The 9010-nt window shown below is 39.8% G+C and overlaps 1 long non-coding RNA gene across 2 annotated transcripts; it reads right to left on the reverse strand.

Annotated features, from left to right (window-relative positions):
* Positions 1–2355: 2355 nt before the first annotated feature.
* LOC137475604 (uncharacterized) lies at positions 2356–8792 on the reverse strand. Of its 2 annotated transcripts, XR_010999974.1 has the most exons (3): positions 8615–8792; positions 6752–6880; positions 2356–2680 (listed from the first exon to the last, which is right to left on the reverse strand). It is a non-coding gene; the product is annotated as an uncharacterized lncRNA (long non-coding RNA). The 2 variants fall into 2 exon arrangements; XR_010999973.1 differs by having other exon boundaries at positions 6752–8792.
* Between the last annotated feature and the right edge of the window lie 218 nt (positions 8793–9010).

Raw genomic sequence — 9010 nt, forward strand, 5'->3', positions numbered from 1 at the left:
CAGAGGAGTTGGGGCAGAATGCTATCAGTCTGGCTGAATCTGTTCACATGGAGTTGCCATCTGTTATCACAATGCCATGTTGCCCAATTAAAACAATATGACTGGATTACAGTATTTTGAGTAGTATTATTTGCTAGATTGTCTCTGATTCTAAAAAATCTATCATTCCATCTGACTGCCTCTGCACCTGCTAATTCAGACAGTGTAAAGAAATTGCAAGCTTCTCATTTACTAACTGCATGGTTGTAAGCTACTTCTAAGCCTGAAAATATTTCTGCATTTTAAACTTTTTCTGACTTCGTCCAGTAGTCATTTCTCCATTTTCTGAGGAAGTGTGTATATTTGGTATGGGAAAAACTGCTGCAGAGCTTCTGTATATATGTGGCCACTGGTTACTAAGGATGTAAGTTAATCAGGGTAGGTGAAAATCTCATTTTAAAAAATAATTATTTTTACTTTTAAATAAGAGTTTTAGATGTAATGTTCTTCACTTCTTTCCTGGTTTGGACTCCTAAACTGATAATTATGAATGTATTTTATTAATACCTTTAAGTGATTATGGCTGAATTTCTGACTTTACAGAGTTCTACATATATAATCTTTTCTGTAGCTTGCAGATGAACATGCATTTTGGGGTTAGTTGAGCTTCCCTTTTTGTGTTTTATTCTGTAAAAGACAAGTAATATCAAATATAAAATGGATACTATTACTTGAAATCACTCTTTTTAGGAATAAAAACAACTATTGACAGGAGAATTAACATGATAAGTAAGAGACTCGGGGAAGCCTATTCATCAAACTCACTGTTATTTTAGATCTCTGAAGCACATTCATTTTACTTAAATAAAATGTCCCGTTTGACCAAAACTTAAATAAATGCTGGACAAAAAGCCTTTCAAAATGTGCTTTATAACTTTACATTTTTCCTTACAATTTAAGGAAAGCTAGAACACTTAACAAGTTGGATTTCTAAGTTGCTATCTATTCCTGTATGGCACCATGAACAACATAAACTGACTTGAATCCTTACCCAATTTAAGCACACTTGCTCGTTGTAGTGTAGTCTATGGCTACCAATGGGTCCCCAAAGTACTGCAATAGTCACTCTTGGACCAAGTACAGGGATGGATTGCATACCCATAAAACACCCTCTTCTGTGATTCTGAAGGTATATTCCATATCATACATAATGTGTCGATACTGCTGTTGTAATTAATGGAGTTGGCCATGGCATTCACTTTCACAGAAATAAAGTATCACTGAATATCCTGAGTTGGAAGGGACCCTTAAGGATCATCGAGTTCAACTCCTAACCCTGTACAGTATCATCCCCAAGAGTCACACCATGTATCTGAGAAAATTGTCCAAAACCTTCTTGAGCTCTGTCAGGTTTGGGGCTGTGACCACTTACCTGGGGAGCCTATTCCAGTGCCCAAACACCCTCTGGGTGAAGAACGTTTTTCTAATATCCAAACAAAACCTCCCTTGACACAACTTCAGACCATTCCCTCAATCCTGTCACTGGCCACCACAGCAAAGAAACCAGTGCCTGCCCCTCTGCTTCCCCTCACAGGAAGTTGTAGACTGCAATGAGGTCTCCTCTTCTGTGGGCTGAACAGACCAACTGACCTCAGCTTCTCCTCATACAGCTGCCCCTCAAGGCTCTTCCCCAACTTTGTTTCTCTCCTTTGGGTACTATCTCATAGTTTCATGTCTTTCTTATGCTGTGGCACCCAAAACTGTCCCCAGCACTGGAGGTGAGGCTGCCCCAGCTCAGAGCAGAGGGGACAATCCCCTCCCTTGCCCGGCTGTGATGCTGTGCCTGATGCACCCCAGGACACAGGTGGCCCTCCTGGCTGCCAGGGCACTGCTGACTCATGTTCAACTTTCCATCAACCAGGACCCCCAGGTTCCTTTCCATGTCAGTGTTTCCCAGCCTCTCATTCCCCAGTCTGTCCATGCATCCAGGGCTGCCCATCCCAGGTGCAGGATCCAGCATTTTCCCTTGTTGTATTTCATACCATTGGTGATTGCTGAGTTGCCTAATTTGTTGAGGTCTCTCTGTAGGGCCTCCAGGCCTTTGAGGGAGTCAACAGCTCCTCCCAGTTTGGTATGATCTGTGAATTTGCTTAGTATCACTTCTAGTTCTGCGTCCAGGTCATTAATGAAGATGTTGAAGAGCACAGGGCCTAGGGTAGAACCCCACCAGTGACAGGTCACTAGTCTGATGTCATGCCCTTCACTATAACCTTTTGCACTTGACACATAAGCCAGTTGCTCACCCATCATATGATGTGTTTATCCAGCTGTGTGCTGAACATTTTATCCAAAAGAATACTCTGAGAGACAGTATCAAAAGCTTTACTTAAATCAAAAAAGATTACATCAGCTGCCTTCCCTTGATCAGCGAGGTAGGTTACCTTGTCATAAAAGGAAATTAGCTTTGATAAGCAGGACTTTCTTCTCATGAAGCCGTGCTGGCTATGACCAATGACTGCGTTCAGGTGTTTTTCAATAATCCAGAATAACCTTCTTCATAACCTCTTCAGGCACTGAAGTGAGACTGACAGGTCTGTAGTTTCTCATTTTGACCTTCTTGAGGCTTCTCGTTCTTGACCTTCTTGAAAATCAGGATGTTTGCCAGCTTCCAGTTAGCTGGGACCACTCTGAATTCCCAAGGCTGCTGAAAAATCATTGAGAAAGGTTTCCCAATTACATCAGCTAGCTATTTGAGGGCTCCTGGATGGGCCCCATTAGGCCCCATTGTTTTTTAGGGATCTAGCTGGAGCAGCAGATCTCACACAATTTCAGGGTTGTTTGGGAGTTAATGATTCTTGCAGTCATGATCTGCCAGCTCTGAGAGGCCCTTGGTCCATCATTCATATTGAAAGCAACGGCAAAGAATTAAACACCTCTGCCTTGTCCTAGTCCCTGTTTGTGAGGTGACCATCCTCATCCTGTAATGGAACAATACTATTTTTACACTGCCTATTGCCATTAATATACTTGAAAAAATTCTTTTTATTGTTCCCCACAGTTCTGACCAGCTTCAACTTCAGTTGAGCTTTGGCCACATGAATTTTCTCCCCACAGTGTCAAGCAGTGAATCTACTCTGCATCCTACTATACTTCTGTTTTTGTTCTCTATCACATCCAGAGATTCCCAGTGTTACTCATGTGGTTTTATTATTATAGCACTGAGAGGGAAAGGAACCAAAGGTCGGTCATGCTCTATTTCCCTTTCTCTGTCAATCAGCACTCCTTTAGAGCTGCCACATATATGGGATATGTGAGTCTCAGATAAGGACTGAACAAGGAAGAGGAACTGGGTAAAGCATTCTTCAGCTTCCAGTGCCATGTAGCACCCACTTTGCTCTGAAATCATCCCCAAACAGTTTTGACCCCCAGCAAAGTACTAATATGCTCAGATTAGTAAGGCATGAGAAATATCCCCATTCATAGGTTTTTTTTTCTAAATCCCATTGACCTTTTACTCAAAACATTTAGGATTAAAATACTCAGTGGTAATATAAACTTTGTATTCTGAAAGGATTCACATGGTGTCACCAACCACTAGTCTATGACAGTATTTAAGCCATGTTTACTTATGTTTTATTTTTAGGATGCAACCTTTTTGTGGTTTTTTTCCACTAGTATTTTCCCAGTATCCCATCAGCACAAAACTGCAATTTGGTTTTGAGGATTCTAAACAAAAAAATAAGCAATGAGTCTCTGAATGACAAGTCTGGAGTGAAACCTGAGTCCTAAACTTCATGCCCACTTATGGATGCTTTGGTTAACTTTTGCCTCAAGATTTATTTTTTTAATTTTATTTTGTATCCTAGCTTACAACTAGACCATTGCATCCTAGTGAAAACTAAAGGCTCACAGGGGCTTTTAAACCTGTGTGGAAAATAATTTAATATTTTATAATTACATTTCCCCTTTGCAGAAAACACCCTGTATTTGCTCAACCTTTACAAAACCACTTTTAGTTCCAGAAAAGGTTTGACAAAAAGCTAATCTCTAGATCTAGAAACAAACACAAAGAGCAAAAACAATAATGTGCTTTAATATGCAGCGTTGTTTTAGTTTTGCATTTCATTCATTTGTTTTGATTGCATTTCATTCATCCAAAAGATATCAGGCATCAAAAGCAGGACTGGAAACACCATTTTCATAGCCAACAGACCTCTGACATCCTGGGCTCATCTTTTAAGCACACTGTCTCTAAGCAAAAATCCCTATCTGAGATAAAGCTTTTCATCTGGTATCTCCTTGGTGGGTCCTGTTTTATTCACCGGTACTCCTAAATATTTTCTGAAGCTCTGAATCTTATCAACCCGAAATGGCTTTGTTGATTATGTTGATTGCAACATTAATCTTTGAAAAATAAAAGTGTTTTTGAAAAGTCCATGATGGGCTATCTAGACAAAATTACCACCTGACTTGTCAATAAACATGGATTCAGAAGGTGTCAGTCCAGTCCTTTTTGTCAAAATAGTGAGGCTTTGAATATTTCTTAAGGGCAAATTCAAGTTTGATTTCAGAACATACTTTCCATAACCTATGAATAGCTGTTCATAGAGCTGCTAGTAAGGGTTAATTATTTAAATAGTTTAAAAGAGTGCAGCTCTTAATGACTTTCAGTACAGTAAACATGACATAGTAAGTCGAAGAAGAGTAAACTTAGTCAGTTTTGGGTTCTGGTCACACTCTCCTACTCACACATGAGGTAATTTGCCCTGTCACCTACATAAGCTTCCTGGACATCCTGGCATTCTGTGAAACCCATAGTAATTGCCCTCTAACCACTTCTGCTCCTCAGAGATCATCTACCTTTTATATGTCCCATTTATGTTTTCTGAATACTTATTTCAAATCTACTTTCTTCCATCTAAGCAAAAATACAATGTACTTGAATTTTCCTCGGAAAATTATCTAAGTTCTCAGTCATCTCATGTCCATTATTTTGCTTCTTCATTAAAAAAAATATTTATAGTTTAACTGAAAATGCAAAAACACTGAAGAAAACTAGCAGTTTTATGATGAGGTAAATCTGAACAGCTTCATATTCTTTATCTACTCGACACCAGTTATGGTTTACAGCATTTTAGAGGTCTGTCTTCTCTATTCTCATCATCAGAATTGAAAAATGTTTTAATTACAGTGCTATACAAGCACCTGAAATGCATTCGATCCCTTTCCTTATTGTCCCCACTAACCATGAGGAGATATAATTGCTTATAAGCTGCACACTGATCTATTAAATGCATTTCTCTTGTGGTAAGTCAAGATAGCACAATCTGCAAAGAAATAGATTTTCAATATCATACAAAAACGATGATTTGAAAAGTGATTAGAGACTTCAGTATCTCACTTTCTATGAATTAAACACTATTTTAAAAACATGTAAATGATGTCACTGACTCATCACTTTACTGTAAAGTTACATAATATCTGGCATTTATACAAAACCCATACCTTCTGGATTTAAATGTCATCAGTGAGAATCTCAGTTTCCTGCTGAAAATAAGGAGCTCTGAGCCTGCATGGCTACACAGAAAACTTTTAAACCAAATTACCATTGAAGCCAAATGACAAAAATCTATTTATTCATCTGCTTCAGAGTGCCATAATAATTAGGCTAATGTCAAGGTGTCTGTGAATCTCCATCTTGATTTTTTCAGTGAACTATGACTTTTAAAGGTTCTTCTAGAGAAGGAATCTTCCAGTCTCCATGGTGGGCAACAGTAGACTTAATGTTCCTCCCTAATTCCCATGTTCACCAGTGACATGGGAATTAAATATACTCTTTAGGCCTATCAGCAACATTTGAAATATGGTGTTAGCAAATGATTAGAAAAAAACAGAAGTCATAAATCCCTCTCTTAAACCCATAGATTAAAATCAAATGCACTGCATAGATGGAAAAAATGTTTTCTTATTATTTCAATTTTCTTCCAAAGTTGCAATTCTTTCCCAAAGTATTATGAGATTTTCTTAGTGGAAATCAGTGTGACTGGCTAGCAAATCTATCTTAAGACCTGTAAGAAAATCGATGCATTGCTGCTGTTAATGGAAAATGGTAATAACAGTTTAAAATGGCTTAAAACTACTCAAGTGCCAAATCTTGAAAGTATACCAACAGGATCATCATGTAAGGACATGAGAATTTTAGGGAAAATCAGATAGCTTAAGAAAAATAAATTAAAAATTATTTTGCTTATTTGAGCAGCTTTAAAGCCTCTGTGAACAATGTTTAGTCTTCTTGCTCTTGGTCAGGCAGTAGCACAACTTTTTTTCTCAGGGCAAGAGCAAGCAGCAGTAAAAAAGTTGTTTTGTCTATTTGCTATTTTGAAATCTAAGCCTAGGTCAAGAGCTATATAAGCATAACATACAATAAGGAACAACAACAAAATCTCTTTTTACTTAAAGAATATCTTAATGACAGACATGGACTTCTACAGTGGTTCTCTGGCAAACCAGTCACTGCTGCCAGTCACTGAGCACAGTGTCATTGGCACAGGATGATTCATTGTGGGGCTGGAGGAGTGGAAGGAATACACCTAGTGGTGCAGGTCCCTAGTAGGATTTTGGCTCACCCTTGTGAAAGAAGAGCCTTCTAGATGTGTTAATTCCATGTTGGGCAGTTTGGAGTAGGTTTGTGAGGGGGAAGGAGGAAGGGAAGCTATAACTGAAACACTAAGACAAACATAATTTAACAGTACTAGTAAACAGGGCACTTAACAGTTCCTATCATCATCCTTCCTCAATGTAGGAGGGAAAAGTAATCCTTTTAGGTGTTTATTTGCATCCCTCTGCACTGTCCTGATCTGTCCTCTACCCTTCCTTACTGAAACAGCATCACAGGTCACTCCTAAGCATAACTGCTCTACAATGGATGAAATTAACACCCCAATACTAAAACAGAATCCAGTTTTGGGAGAGACAGAGAAAAGAACAGAAAAGGAGAGACAGAAACCAAGACTAATACTACACTTTCACACATAGGTACAGACTAACCTGAGCTTAGAGAAAATCATCTATGAGCTAGCTGCTTGTCTCATGAGAAAGTTGGCTCATTAATTAAAATAGTATCTTCACCTGTGACAGCACAAAGTCAAAATAGAGCTGTCCAGCTCAGCAGGTAGGGAGAGTGATCAGTATCAGCCTATTTCTGTACAGAATCAGGACAGAAGAGAAAGGAAGGATGTGCTAAGTTGCAAAATGGGACTGAGAATGCACTTTTGACCAACAGCACATTCTTCAAAACAGTAACCACTTCTCCATATTGAAACGTTATCCACAAATGACCATTGCCACTGTCATAATTTTTCTCATAATAAATTAACTGCAATTGGAAGCACAGCTTCAGAAAATTTCTTTGCAGACTCTAAGCATCTATGAAACTAGGTTGGCCTTGAATTAGTCATGAATACAAAATTCAGATGCCATTCTAGAACCTTAAGGAAAATCATTGTGTAAGTTTTGAGCAAGTCTGGTCCTGTTTAGAGAGTTTTATCAAAACCACATGAAACCATGTGACACCCAATGTCTTTCTTGGTGTTTTGCTTGAATATTGAGTTCATTTAAGCCCTGAGTTAAAAAGAGATCACAAGACTTGGAGTCTGCACAAAGTGACATTTACTCTAGTGGGCCTTGGAGTCAAAGTGGGTGAGTCCCATGCTCAACTAAGTTCAGTAATTATGCTGAGTCAGTTTGCATGCGAACCATCAAAAGCCCCCATGCTATTTCACTGACAGGAATTGAAGACATGTTCGTGTGTATTTTGCTAGGAACAGCCAGACTTTTGGCACAAGAAACTAGAAAAAAACTAGAAATACAAGGCATGAACTAGCCAACCTAGCTGGAGGCTGCCTGCATCAGCCTGGCGCCCCACCTAAGCTGACAAACCTTGACCAGACCCAGCTGGTTTGTACAAAATAAATGTGTCTACTACCTTCAGGCGTTTCTTCATCTTTTCTTACCACACTTGCCCCTGGCAAAAGGAAATGAGCTTTTGTGTTTTCCTAGGCAAGTCACAAAGACCTTCTTGTCCTAAACGATCTCTATGAAATGAAAATAATTGTCTTTATCAAAGTGTTTTGAGATTGTGAGTGAGCAGTGTTATATCATTGAAATGCATTACTGATGATTAGATTATAAAATAAATCTGCAGTGCTGCTAATTGAAATTAGAAAAGCTTTTAAAAGTCTGTTGACCCTTCAAATGAATATAGAACTTCTGTAGTATGTTGTGACTAGTTCATAGCTAATAAAATATTTGCTATTTTATGTCTTGATGATGCTCTAAATTTACATTTTGACAAAAAACAATACTCTAACTGCTCAGATTTTACCCTCTTTCCACATTTGTATTAACCTTTGTATGTAAGGTTTGTTGCCTTTCCTTTTCAGTTTAGATCTCTCACACAGAAATTTTACAGCAATTGAAGCAGTTGCAGTTTTACTAAAACTCAGCACACAGTGATTTCCAGTGTCAGAAACTGACTCTGATGAAAGACTTTGGGCAAGGCTTTGGCCCAAGGTGCCAGCCCAGATGGTACAAGAGCACTGCAAGGTCCCTTCGGAGAGCAATGCCACCGTTTCACCTGAGGACAGCCAGCGGCCAAGAAGGCCCCACGTTCCAGAGAGCTGGCCAGGACACACATCCCAGGGAAGGCCCTGCTTCCTCCCCTTCCTCCCTGTGGCCATCCAGCTTGGCTGCCCAGGGGCCAGGGCTGAGCTCAGGGCCGGGGGTGTGGAGGCTGCCCGGTGAGGCGGCGTCCCCTGCCCGCTCAGCCTCGCTTGGACAGGCCTGGCCCAGGCCCTGTGCTCTGGTGGGACCTGCACATCAGCTCAGCAGGGAGCTGCAGTAGGTCCTTTGACCTCCTTCTGTTATTCTCGGCAGAAAAAAAAGCCACAAACCAAAGTTATAACTTCAGACTCCTCCCGCTTGCCCTTGGAACAGCAGAGGCTCCCTCACAGCACCAGTGCATCATCACAGT

This window comes from Anomalospiza imberbis, chromosome 6, assembly GCF_031753505.1.
Source record: "Anomalospiza imberbis isolate Cuckoo-Finch-1a 21T00152 chromosome 6, ASM3175350v1, whole genome shotgun sequence".
Classification (NCBI taxonomy): Eukaryota; Metazoa; Chordata; class Aves; order Passeriformes; family Viduidae; genus Anomalospiza; species Anomalospiza imberbis.